Source organism: Lissotriton vulgaris, chromosome 12, assembly GCF_964263255.1.
Source record: "Lissotriton vulgaris chromosome 12, aLisVul1.2, whole genome shotgun sequence".
Classification (NCBI taxonomy): Eukaryota; Metazoa; Chordata; class Amphibia; order Caudata; family Salamandridae; genus Lissotriton; species Lissotriton vulgaris.
Genome location: NC_141700.1, coordinates 416,203,959 through 416,218,318, shown reverse-complemented (window position 1 = coordinate 416,218,318; position 14,360 = coordinate 416,203,959). Strand labels below are relative to the sequence as shown.

At 43.2% G+C, this 14,360-nt stretch overlaps 1 long non-coding RNA gene across 1 annotated transcript in view; it reads left to right on the top strand.

Moving 5' to 3' along the window:
* Window positions 1–14,360, top strand: part of LOC147674113 (uncharacterized) — a 131,418-nt gene that overhangs the window by 63,155 nt on the left and 53,903 nt on the right. Inside the window, exon 4 of the long non-coding RNA XR_015302551.1 lies at window positions 9,553–9,860. This is a non-coding gene — a long non-coding RNA (uncharacterized LOC147674113). The remainder of the gene's footprint in view (window positions 1–9,552; window positions 9,861–14,360) is intronic.

The following is a 14,360-nucleotide window of genomic DNA, read 5'->3' as shown; positions in this document are numbered from 1 at the left end:
TATCAGTATGAGTGCCTGTATGGTTTGATGGGATGTTACTTAGCACATAGATACCTCAATGACTGACTCACTGTTTGTATGTGTTTTGAAGACAGCATATGTGCAGGACTGTATGGGTGGATGAGTGTGTATATGTGTGTGTTAGTGAGTGAATGACTGTCTCACTAGTGTCTTTATCAGTAACTACATATGTTTTAATCTAGTATATGTGAGTATTGATGTATATAAGTGAGTATATGTGAGAGTGAGAGATTGAAAGAGTTCTTTTTTAAATAAGTATGTGTTTCTATAAGTGATTGTTTAAGAGAGTAAGTATGTGTAAGTTTCCTTAGAAGTAAGGTGGTAGTGTGTGTATAGCTGTATATGCAAATAAATGGATGTTCAATAGTTTATTTGCATGTGTGATTATGTTTGTGAGTAACTTTTGGATGACTGTCGGTGTGTAACAGGATGTATAGGTGTTTCACTACATATGATGAGTGAATATATGTATGATTGACTATATAGAACTGTTGGTGAATGAGTGGATGTGTATATAGATGGTGGTATTACTGAATTGGTTGTTGTAACTGGTATGGGTATCTCTATTTTTTTGAAAATTTTTGTTTCTATTTTTGAATATGTGTTTCAAGGGTTACATTACACTGAAAGGAGGTCTGTCACTCTGTCACAAGGATGGTGTCATACAGTGATGTCATGAGTGATGTCACTGATCATGTCATTAGTGATGTAATATGTGACGTCATCAGCAGTGCATTGCAGGCGCGCAGTTATAGTGAGTCCAACTAACTATAACGTGGGAATTTCAATGGTTTTATGTCACTTTCCAGCTAACTATAACTGGTGTGAAACCTATGTTTTTTTTAGTGAATTTCATAGGTTTTTTAAATGCTAATTCCTAACTATATAAGGCCTGAAACCTATGGTTTTTTTCAGTGAATTTCAAAGTTTTTTTTAATGCTAATTCCTAACTATATAAGACCTGAAAGCCCACCAGGAATCTCCAGTATGCGCCAGGGGACTGCATTGCAGAGAGGTGTAATGAAGCCATGCCCTTTTTTACACCTCTCTGCAACGCAGCCCCCGTGCATGTTTGAAGAGGGGGAACTAATTCCCCTTACATACTGGGGGCTCCTGGGGGCCAACTAGCCCACCTGGAACCTCCAGTATGCCCCAGGGGGCTGCATTGCACAGAGGTGTAATGAGGCTGTGCCCCTTTTTACACCTCTCTGCAACGCAGCCCCCTGCTGCGTTTGCAGAGGGGGAACTAATTCCCCTTGCATACTGGGGGTCCCTGGGGGACAACTAGCCCACCTGGAACCACCAGTATGCACCAGGGGGCTGCATTGCAGAGAGGTGTAATGAGGCCACACCCTTTTTTACACCTCTCTGCAACGCAGCCCCCGTGCATGTTTGAAGAGGGGGAACTAATTCCCCTTGCATACTAGGGGTCCCTGGGGGCCAACTAGCCCACCTGGAACCACCAGTATGCGCCAGGGGGCTGCATTGTACAGAGGTGTAATGAGGCTATGCCCCTTTTTACACCTCTCTGCAACGCAGGCCACTGGCACGTTTGCAGAGGGGGTGACTAATTCCCCTTGCATACTGGGGGTCCCTGGGTCATATCTGCCCAAACACTAATATTCCGAACGATTGAAAATGACTTTTCTTAAGAAACATTTGGATTTGGATTATCATGTCCTATACTTTGGAATTTTTGAAAGACTGACTTTTAGGATGCTATAAATTACTCAAGTCTGCCCGAATTGTGTGGGTAAAATTGATACCTTGTCACTTTGAATAAGAATGCACTTACGTTTCATCTAACATTTGGAAGAAATATCTAGTTATATGACAACAGGATACCAACATAACTTGAAGGAAATAAGAACGCCCTGAAGAAGTTCTGTTGTAAAGAACTAAATGTTTCGGCTGGCTGTGGTACATAAACTTAAGGAAAATAAAAGCATTTGAATATACACCAAGATTCAGCGCTTCAATAAGGACTCTAAGTGATATGATTTGATTGGACTTATTGTGCAAGTGGTGCTGTGCCAAACTTTGGAATATTCTCCACTACTCTCTACTACTTACTCTCACCAACTCCACTACTCTCAAATACTCACTCTCTACTACTCATCTCTACTTCTCTACTACTCTCTCTCTACTACTCACTCCCTACTACTCACTATCTACTACTCTCTACTACTCACTCTCTACTACTCTCTCTCTACTACTCACTCTTTACTTCTCACTCTCTACTACTCTCCACTACTCACTCTCTACTAATCTCTCTCTACTACTCACTCTCTACTACTCACTCTACTACTCACTATCTACTACTCTCTACTACTCACTCTCTACTACTGTCTCTCTACTAGTCTCTACTACTCACTCTACTACTCACTCTCTACTACTCTCTACTATTCTCTCTCTCTGCTACTTACTCTATACTATTCTCTACTATTCACTCTCTACTACTCTCTACTACTCACTCTTTACTACTCTCTACTACTCACTCTCTACTGCTCTCTACTACTCACTCTACTACTTACTCTCTACTAACCTCTACTACTCACTCTCTACTACTCACTCTCTACTACTCTCTATTACTTGCTCTACTATTTACTCTACTACTCTCTACTACTCACTCTCTGCCACTCACTCTACTGCTCTTTACTACTCTCTACTACTCACTCTCTACTCTCTATTACTCACTCTCTACTCTCTACCTCTCTACCTCGCTCTACTTCTCTCTCTACTAGTCTCTACCTCTCTACTGCTTCCTCTCAACCTCTACCTCTCTACCACTACACCTCTACCTCTCTACCTCTCTCTACACGCACACATATACACATATATATGCATATGCATTTATATATATGTATGTGTATGTATATATATATACATAGATATATAAACATATATAATCTGTATATCTATATAAATACAAACATAAATGCAGGCATACATATACATATATGCATACAGATGCATGTTATTTACATGAAAGTTTAAAAAACACTAATAAAAGCAAAGCTAAGAAGCCACCTCATTACAAACAGAATGGCTTTAACTTAAACGAGGGCGAGAGCTAGTGCATTTTCAATGCTTGTTTACTTTGGTTCCATCAAGAAGGCATTCAGATGTGTCACACATTTGCCATAAATTCTGAATGTTGGCACTATAGTTGCTCATTAGATCACTGTAGTAAAGCTACTGCTCACCAGGGAAGTCTGCTGCTGGTATTCAAAGTGCATGTTTCAGTCTGCATGTCAGAATTTTTTAATGAAATAGAAGAGGATTTGAGAAGTCACTCAAAACGATACCTAATTTTTCTTTCTGAAGCACTAATCATACTTTCTATGGCAAAATGAACCCCCTCATTTTGTTCCTTTTTAAATTAAATGTTTTCAGACTTACCACTTCATTCCAATCAAGATGGCTTCTGGTGTGCCATACTTTTGTCATAAGTAAGACTGTTAGCGCTCTAGTTGTTCTTTAGAACACTCTGGGACATTCTGTCATTGGGCTAAACTTGGGCTACATCTGGATGATATTTGGGTTACATTTGTTTTTTTTGTCTCTGGTGGCCATCTATGTGCTACATTGGGCTACATTTGGGCTCTAACATATATATAGCCCAATGTAGCCCAATATATATTTTTTTCAAAGTTAATTTTCATAAAAACCACTGGAGCACATATCTTGAGACATAGCAAAGGCACATCGGGCTACCAGTCCCTACAATTTTGCCAAGTTTGGTGCAAATCCATTCAGCCATCCGGGCTAAAAGTGAGTTTGACCGCCCTATGGAAATGAACATGGGCAAAACACGTTTTGGGACCCCCCTTTTATCTCGGCCCCCGCTTGACGAATCCCCCCCAAACTTTCAGGGAAGGACCGGAGCTCTGTGAGGCAAATTTGAGGAAATTTTCAGGCAGATTCGTCCACCGACGCCAAAGTTATTCACAATAGAATTTTGAGATTTTGCGACCACCAGTAGGTTATATATATATATATATATATATATATATATATATATATATATATATGTATATATATATATATATATAAATCCAGCGTCAAGTTTCCATCGAACAGCGTCAGCCATCTCGATTAGTGCAGATTCCGTGCTATATCCTCGTCTAAAGCTGTGTTGAGAGTTGTGGAATGACCCATGAGCTTCCAAGAAGTTTGCCAGCTGCTGTTGTACTAGTTTTTCCAGTACCTTGGCTGGAGCTGGTAACAGGGAAATAGGCCTGTAATTGGCTGGCTCGTTGGGGTCAGCGTTAGCCTTTTTCAAGATGGGGACAATACATGCGTGTTTCCACGAGTCTGGGAAAATGCCAGTACTCAATGAGTCATTCCAGATACTATTCAGAACTGGATTAAGAATTGGGGCCAGGGCTTTATATTGTTTTGCCGGCCAGGGGTCAGTTGGCGTGCAGGATCTACACTTTGATAGTTCTGCCAAAGAACGATCGAGGGAGATCTCTTCAAAATCCGAAAAGATCTGGGAAGGTTTGGGGCAGGGATTTGAGTGTACTGAAGGGTTATCAGTGAGGTCGGTGCCGTTTTTGCAGGGAAACGAATCATAAATGGTGGAATTTTTTCCTCAAAAAAATCTGATAACCGATTACAGAGGGATTGTGATACCGTGGGCTGTTGTTGGAGGGCCAGGGGGTTTGTGAAAGATCTTACAGTATTTCTCTCGCAGAACCTTGTGCTCTGTTAATTTTTTCCTCTAGGTACTGTATTTTATGACCAATAATATTTTTCCTATAGTTTTTAAGAGCTGATTTATATTTTAGTTTACTATCTGGAGAGTATGATTGTCTCCAACGTCTCTCCAGGAGTTTACAGGCAGACTTACACTTTCGGAGTTCATCTGAATACCAGGGTGAGGAGGGGGCAGAACAGAATGTTTTGATAGGCCTAATAGGAGCAATAGAATCTATAGCAGAGGAGATCCAGCCGTTAAAATTATTCAACCTGGAATCTAAGTCGATGGCCTCCCTGGGGGTGGTTGAGGCCAGTTGCACTCCTAGGCTATCTGAGGAAATCTTGCTCCAGTTACGACTGAGAGTTTTAGCTGATACTTGTGGTCTTACTAGATGGGGTAGAGAAATGGAAAATGGAATAAAAAAGTGGTCGGACCAGATCACAGGGTAGGGATCACCAGTTGTAAGGTCTGCAAGGTTGGAGCATATGAGGTCAAGAGTATGACCCGCTTTGTGGGTAGGACAGGAGATAAAAAGGGTTAGTCCGCCATCTGAAAGTGTGGTGAGGAAATTAGTACTTGTGGGGTCGGAGACGTCCTCCACATGAAGATTGAGATCTCCGAGTAGAGTGAAGTTGGCATAGCGAGAGATAGCCTGGAGGACGTAATCCAAGAAATCCGGAAGGAAAGAAACCTTTGACTTAGGGGGCGGTATACTAATAAACCTGTAAGGGTGGTTTTGGCTGCAAGATGGATACAAAAAGGGAGTGCTTCAATGGATTCTATTTGATTATAGGAAAAAGAGGAGATGGTCCATAAAGATCTAAAAAAATTAGCGATACCTCCGCCGTGGTTGGGGCTTTGTCTGTTAGCGCAAAGAATGTGATACTCAGGGGGAATGGCATGGGACAGAGCGGGGTTAGTTTCATCTCCTAACCATGTCTCCGTGAGAAAGAGGATATCCCATTTGTTATCTGAAAGGGATTGAGCTATATCCAACGAATGTTTAACAAGAGAGCGGCAGTTAATGAGGCCTGCTTTGATGGTAATGTTTTTACTAGAGGTTGGAGCCCGTTTAGTGTTACTTTGAAGAGGACAATGAATCACAGAGGTGCTTTCTGCCTGGTCGGATTTACAGGGCATGCATGGGAAGGTGCGGGTTGTAAGGTCAGACGGGATAGCATGAAGGAAACCACAATGCTGTTGCCTTAATTTAAGTAAAGTTATTTTATCATACCTAAATGAGGAATGTATAACAGGCTTGGCATAGTGATTAGCCACGGCCATATCCTGGTCGCGGATGGGCGCAGACGGGCAGGACTCTGGCACGACTCCGGCGCAGATTCGACGCGTCCGCTGTACGCGTCTGCTGCGCGGAGACATGCCATTTCCTTTTTATGCTGTCCGCTAGGGTGCGTGGTGATGCTTCCCCAAGCAAAGATGGCCGCTATTGAAATCGGCCCGCCCGGGATACCGCTGTCTCAGCCCTGAGTCGGCTGATGCTGGTCCGGGTCACCAAGGGACATGAGAGTGAGTCGAAGGATACCACGCTTCGTAGTCAAGCTGTGGGCTAGATGGAACAATTGTGACACCGCTTTCCAATCAAGCGAGTGAACAATAAAATAAACGGTACGATTTTAAAAAGGTGCAAAGTTTTAGGCAAGATTTGTGCAATGTATTAAAATACCAATAAGGCAATTAAAATAAGGCAAAAATAACACAACCTCCCGGCTTCCGCCTCAGGAGGGAATCACACACACGCTAGAATGAGCGCCGGGATCTGGGAGCCCTTTTATGCTGTCCGCTAGGGTGCGTGGTGACGCTTCCCCAAGCAAAGATGGCTGCTATTAAATTCGACCCGCCGGGACACCGCTGTCTCAGCCCTGAGTCGGCTGATACTGGTCCGGATCACCAAGTCAAGCTGTGGGCTAGATGGAACAATTGTGACACCGCTTTCCAATCAAGCGAGTGGACAATGAAATAAACGGAATGTTTGTTGGAATTAATAACAGCTGCTGCCCAGCCGTGAAGGAGAGCCCAATGCTTGGGGCGGGTCCGTGCAGGCTTTCAACTGTTGTCTGCAGTCACGGAATGAAGACCTGCAGCGCCAATGCAGGATGGTGCTGTTAGAGGGCACAAACTTCACTGGAAAGTGGGGCAGATAGCACCATTTGTGGCACTTCTCTCCAATTCAACTACAGTTTAAATTTGAAGATATTGGAAGCTGTCCCACAAGGGGAAGAGTATTGACGCACTGCAAGGTCCAGAAGGCTTTGAGAGATGCCACGCCCACTGGGGGCAGGTGTTGGGAATGTTTATTTCAACAAAGGGTAGAGCGATATGCTCTTTGTATGGAATTCCTCTGGGAAGTTTACTGACAGGGATCAGATTACTGAAGGCTAGCTAGTAAGAATTTGAGCAGGCTAGTGTGAAGAGAATGTCTGCAGCCCAAGTGGCAAGGTATGTTATAAAGAAAACCTGTAGCCTGACCTACGGATTTATAACAGGGCCTGATAGGTAGAACAAGGATTTTGTGCATGATCCTCAAACACAAAAGAGGGTCAAAGTAATTCTGTAAATGTGTAGGCTAAGAGATAGATTGAAATTACAAATACATTTAAAAAAACTCAAAGGTTGCAGGCTGTGGCTGCAGGTATGTATACTGGGTCATCTTCCATGGGCCCCAAGATGTCAGACCACAGTAAAGGGGTGCCACCTAAAACCAAGCCCACTGTTTTGTCACTTTTAATTGTTTCAACTATTCATTCCAACTCACTGTCCATATCCAGAAATATAATAGGAGAAGAAATCAAAAGTGTGAATCTGAGTAGGAGAAATGAAATGTTATCATGGGTGGGATTGATAGAGGCTCACTGAGACAAACTACTAGAAAGAAGGAGAAGAGATGGGGAGAAATGGGAAATCAGCTTGGTGCTATGCTGCAGGTCAGCGTCCGGACGTGCCTCAGCCCTGGGTGTCACTCCCACTGTTGCAATTGTGTGGTGTGGTGTGGGAGACATTGTTTTTGAGGTAGAGAGATCAAAAAGAATCAGGATGGTAGAATCTCCCTTCTCTTTCGCTATCCTTAGATCGTTAAGCCAGGGGATTTACAGGGATTTTGTACTGTGCTGTAAGGAAAAGGGTCAACAACCCTTTTATTTCCCCCAAAAATGTATTAATCTGGTATTAACCACATGTTCAATGATTTTGGAAGCAAAGAGGAGGAAAGACCTGGGCAGCATAACGATTACTGATTAGCATTAGTTCTTTTCAGTGGGGATATATCATCACAGCTTTTTTAATCCCTCCTAGACTACATTCGCTAAGAACAGAGAAGGATAAAAGATGCATGTAAGGGTAGATGGACTTATATCAGTGGCCATATTGATAAACTTCATAGGAGAAGAGGTCAGAAGAAGACCCTGAGGTCTTAGAGTTGATCATACTGGAAGTGAAATTGTGATGTGATTCGTAAAACATGATATTGGAGTGAAAAATGGAAAAGAATGGGATTATTAAAGTGTCCTGTCACAAGGATAGTGACAGGCGAAAGATCTTTGATTTGTCTGTGTCACAAAGTGGAAGAGATCCAACTATTTCAGAACAAAACTTTTAGCTGCAGCTGTATTGGACAAGCAAGCTTTGGGCACCTTTCAGTACCTCATTCACCTCACAGATGCTTTGCTTGTATGGCACATTTTATTTATGGCCCTGACTTACAATAAACAGACAAACCCAGAAAGTGCTACAGAGTCACACCAATGGAAGAAATGTGCTCTACATATACCAATAAAATAACATTCTGTATATCCGAACAATTCTAAATGCAGCTGTTAGGATGATTACCAGAGTCAAGAAATGCGACCACATCTCACCCTCTCTGAGAGAACAAAAGTGGCTTCCGATTGAAGCGCATTCCAACCTCAGAACTGCATGTCTCACCCACAAAGTCCTTCACGCCGGCAAACTAGCTTACCCTGCGTACAAACTCAAAAAGGCAGGCCAGATGAGAAATCTTAGGAGTGCAAACACACTACTTCTTATTCCGCCCAAGACCAAACAAAAACCCTTGGCACGCTCCTTATCAGGAAATGCTCCTAAAATCTGGAACTCCATCCCAGTCCATATACGAACTGACCCTTTCTTCATAAATTTCAAAAGACAGCTCAAGGATCTCTTCCTCAACTGACACCTCAACCAACTGGATAACAACCACCCGGCGCGACAGAGTGCCTCTGCTACAGGAATCTTGTGCAGATGATAAACAATCGACCAAAGCAAGAGGATTTCTACACCACCTATCTTTTGCTCTCCTTCTATGCTCCCCTCCAGGCCTTAACCTGATTCGACACAAAATAATATTTGTCCGGTATTGTAGTGACGAGGTTAACCGGACAGCCCGAGCCTGCTTGTACTTCATTGGTTTCATGTATTGGGAGTTCCTGCTTCTGTAACTGCTTGTGTGATCTTGAACACCTTCACACCTGACGGCTCAACCTGAATTTACTCCATTTACTATTTCCTATCAATATGACAACTTGTAAGAGTACTTTACTCCCACCAATTAATTTAAAGACTATTCTCCACCTCAGAGTGTGTCAGCAGTGCTATGTCAATGTCTATTGTTGTTATTTTTGGAGCCAACAAGTTTAGCAACTATGGTGTTTTCAAAGCTGTACAGTCATCTTTTAGTGGGCATTGGAAGAGAGATTGCTGCGCAAAGTGTCTTAATACCATTTGGTTTGTCTTCGACAACGTTTGCTCTAAGGAACAAGGTTCTTTTCAGTTTGGTAGGTTCTCATACTGTATACTATCTGCCCTTTTTGCAGGTGTTTGCGCTGTTGGGAATGCACAATATTGTTACAGTACTGGCGGCCGGAGCACGACAGTTGGTGAGCCAACCTGCGTGCGTCACTGTTGTGTGCTGTCATCTTTGGTTTCCTGGCTTCACGCAAGCTTCAAGACTGGGGCGGCGGGCAACTCTCTCCAGTTCTGCAATGCTGAGGAAGGCACAAGACACTCTCTGCGATTTTCTCACTTTCATGGAGCCAATATGAAATCCTCCGAGTTACGCTGTTTCCTGTTTTCCAGTAACCAGCACGTCATGGTGAGCCACAGAGGTTTATGGCATGTGCTGGTAAGCCAGACTCATTCTATCCCCTCCTCGTTGCCAAAAATCTGTAGTGACGAGATCCACAGCCAGGATGTCGTTTTATGTAGATTTATTGAGTTTAGTTACATGTAGTTGAGTTGTAGAGATGCAGCCCCACCAGGATCAGTCTTCCTGCTGCTCAGTCCATACTCCAACTGACACACTCAAGCATTCAGGCACCTAGACATTCCATTCAAGACTCTCACACCAATATTCCAAGCATCACATTCACACTGGCTGAGCAACTAGGGAGTAAGTAACCAGATACATACAACACAGGTTACTACACATCGTCATAATAATGGTTGTCAAACGCTCAAATCCCTTCGGATCTGGCCAGCGCAATATAAAACTCTTAAAATAAAATAAACACATTATCACTTCTTCTTCCTGCTGTATTGTGGTTACTGCGAGCAGTTTGACCGCTATACTGGTGTAATCTTTTCACATTTTAAGTTTTTACATTTTACCACACCAGATAACTAAATCCCAAGGCACACACAGGGATCCAACTTATTTCTCTCATTGTTTCTTTGTTCTTCTCGAGTGTCTTAATAGTTTCCCTAACTTAAATCCTGCTCTAAACCTATTTTAAAAAATAACATACGTATTTCATCAGACTTCAAAGACGAATTCTTAGGCACATGGTTTATAATTTAAAAAGATGGTTCTGTTTCCCTTTAATCATTTCTGTAGTTTTCATATTCATACTTGTTAATAGCTGCATTGCCTAAGATTTTTATATAACCTGACAGTGATGACATTAGCATTCAAAGGAACAGAAAGCTCAAACAGCTTTCTAGATGTTTGCAGAGTTATGTATGCAGCAATCCCTTATTGGATGTGAGCTGTGATATGCCTTGATTGCTTTTCACAAGTGTGTGTCATTACACATCTTGAAATCTAACTGAAGGCAAAAACATCACCTGATAAGAGACCAGCTATTCACCAAACAATTTTATAATCACTAATTTCGACTTATTTAGCCCTGTTACTGACATGTAAATCCAAATTGCATGTTATTCTCCTAAAATGCATAGTTGGGAGGTATTGTATCACACCTGATAGCTGTATAATTTAAAGGGAGAGGCCCTTATTATGAGTGGTCTGCAAATTGATGTGATATTTATCGCATAAAATAAAATGACAACATCCAACTCTGCTGTGTCGGAATTTATCGATGCGGTAACACCACCCAACTATGCATTTTTGGCGCAGATTCTGGTGCATTATTCTGGGCCTTACTACACCAAAATCTGCTTGCTCTATTAACCCCTTCCATGCTGATGACGGCCCCCAGCCGTCATGCATCACGGTGCTCGTGTGCTGATGACGGCTGGGGGCTGTCATGAACCCGCCCACTCTTAAAAATGGCCGCACAGGCGCAGAATCGCGGCCGCGCCTAAAGGGTTAAATGCGGGCCATTTTTTCAGCGAAAAATATTTGAACTTTTGACCTGCCTATATTTATCAGAAACGTATAATTGTGACATAACGTGTGGCAACAGGAGTTACATAACATATGGCATATAGCAATTATCTGGGCCTATAACTAGAGTTGATAAAAGTGAAGGTACATGTCACAACCGTGGACGTGAAAGGAAATGTATATCTTCTTGAGTGGCTGCTGTACAAAAACACTCTCCTAGCAGGGCAGTTCAGTTCTACAGATTTAAACAAGTGTATGGGGGAAAGAGCTTTAGGTCCCTTATGCCGGGGTGTATCTTAGTAAGAATGAGTGGGAAGGAGGGGCGGTCTGTGATTTCCCGACAGTCACCATGGTATATATATCGGTGTGTGCCCGAGACCTTTAAAATGGTAATTTTGATGTTACTTTAAGCAAGTAATTTTTATGTTACACAAGAACATCTCAGACTGGAATCGCTGTGAATAGGAGTGTATTGTGTGCGTGTGATCCGGATAAAACCAAATTAGAATGTGACAAGGAGGTGGAGTGGTGCGGTATTGCAACATGTTATTGGAATATTACTTGACAGTACACTGAGTGCATATTTACAATTTGAGATGCACATATGTTCAATGATTTGCCCATAATCACAAGAAGTACTGAAGCTGGGATTAGAACCAAGGTCTGAAGGTTCCAAGGGCTAAATGAGTTAATGTTAATGTTAATTCATTTTTATATAGCGCCAATTCACTGCCAGGTCTCTAAGCGCTTTTGAGGAAGATGCTCGATGCCGGTGGTGGAACATAACCGTTTTGCAGGGAGGGGTAGTTTAAACAATACTAAAGCCTCCCTGAAAAGAAGAGTTTTTAGATGTTTTCTAAAAGGTAGGAGCGTGGGTTCTCTCTGAAGGTGCTCAGGCAGCTGGTTCCAAAGTTGTGGGAGTAGGACCGAGAATGCTCTGCCCCCTTTGGATACAGTATTGCAGGGAGGAGTGGTTAGGCGACAGGCCTGTGATGAGCGTAATGTACCGTTTGGGACATAGATCTCAAGGCGAGCTTTAATGTAGGCAGGGGCATTTCCATAAATTGCCTCATGGGTAATGCAGAGCCCCTTAAGCTTCACTCGCTGCTTAATGGGGAGCCAATGCAGCAAGTGCAGAAGAGGGGTGGCGTGAGAGCTCCTGGGGAGCCTGAATATCAGCCTGGCTGCATCTTCAATATCAATTGCAACTTGTGCATTAGTTTCTGGGGGAGGCGGATATATAGGACATTCCCATAATCTAGTCTGGAGACAATTGTGGCTGACACGATCGTCTGTAATGATGTCCTAGAGAGGATAGGGACCAATTTCCGCAGCTTTTGCATGTCTATTTTAAGTCCAGGCTTTAAGTTACAGCGGGTACTGGAGTGGGCATGTTGCCCAGCTCTTGGGGCCAGAAAAGATAATTCCAGGGATTCTTTTTTGTAACAATGACCAGGACATCTGTTTTATCTGGATTAATTGTTAATGAATTAGTTGTCATCTAGTTTACTATGAACCTAAGAATGTTTTGCGCCAGCTCTTGGGTATGTGTGGAAATGTTGATCCGTAGGATGAGGTGGGTGTCATCCACATAGGTAAAGATTTGGCAGTCCATGTGGCCTAGGGCCGCCACCAAGGGCTGTAGATATATATTGAAGAGGAGTGGGGAGAGTTCAAAGCCTTGGGGGACGCCCTTGTCTGATACCTGCTCCCCCAACTGAACCCTTTGGGATTGGTCTTACAGGAAGGATTCCAGCCACTGGTGTGTCAACCAGTGTATGCCCAAGTTTGTAATATGGGCCAACAGTTGTTTGTGGCTAACCGTATCAAACGCCGCTGATAGATCTAATAGGATCAGGGCGCTGGGTGTTTTTTGTCAGCCATAAGTCTGAGTTTATCAAGAACGGACAGCATCACTAGCTCAGTGCTATGATGGGCTCTAAACCCTGCATGTCGGGCTTGGAGTGCTGGTGTTCCTCCAGGAAGGTCTAGAGTGTTTTGAAAACATGCTGTTCCAAAATCTTCGCTAAGAATGAAAGCTGGGAAATGGGCCTATAGTTCTTCGGATCTGTGGTGTCTGCATCTGGTTTCTTCAACAGGGGGGTGACTCTGGCCTCTTTCAGGTTGGACAGTAGGTAGCCAGTTTCTAGGGAAGGATTCAGTAGAGCGAGGATTCGACTTTCCAGCCCGGGTAGGGCCATATGGTAGATACTCGTGGAACAAGGGTCTGCAGGTGAACCAGATTTGGTACGGTTCATCAATGACATTAAAGAGGCAGAATCTAAGTTAGGAAAGTTGGTGAGCTGCTTGCAAGGCGGTGGACCTGAGGCTGCACCTGGGAACCTTAAATGGTCGGAGTGTGATTGATCTCCACAAGAATGGCCCAGATTTTTGGGAGAAAAAATGTTTGAAATGTATTACAGTTTACGAGGCCATTGTAGATTTTGATTTCAATTCTGATTTTTGGCTGTGTTCATTCAGTATTCTAATAGACTCCTTCTGCGTATTTACCGCGTCTGTAATTCTAGTCTCATAATATTCCGCTTTCCTGGTTCTGATGGCTTTTTTTGTAGGAGGCGAGTGAGTTTTTATAGGCTACCAGCTCAGCTGGGTCGTAGGCCTTATGCCACCGCCTCTTAAATTGGCGAAGGCTTTGCTTCTTTTCTCCCAGGGTCTCGTTAAACCAGGGGGCCCCCTTGCCCCTATCTCTAATTCTGTCCCTCCGCTCTGGGGCTACTTGATCCAAAGCATTAAGCAGAGAATTCACAAGGGCTTCACTCTCCTGGTCGAGGTTCCCTTGTTTACATGTGAGAGTAGGGAGTCTAGATAGAATGTCCACTAATTTGACTGGATCAATGTTGTTCCAGCATCCCCACTTTTTCCATTTTGGGGGGGGGGGGGGGTTGTGGCAGTGGGTTGTCCAGAGGAACCAAGCAGCTGACTAGCGAATGGTCAGACCAAGCGCAAGGGCTAATGTCTAGTAGTTTTGTCCACCGTTGCGTGGTCCAAATAAGATCTAGAGTGTGAACTTTAATATGAGTAGGGCCATCAACAAAT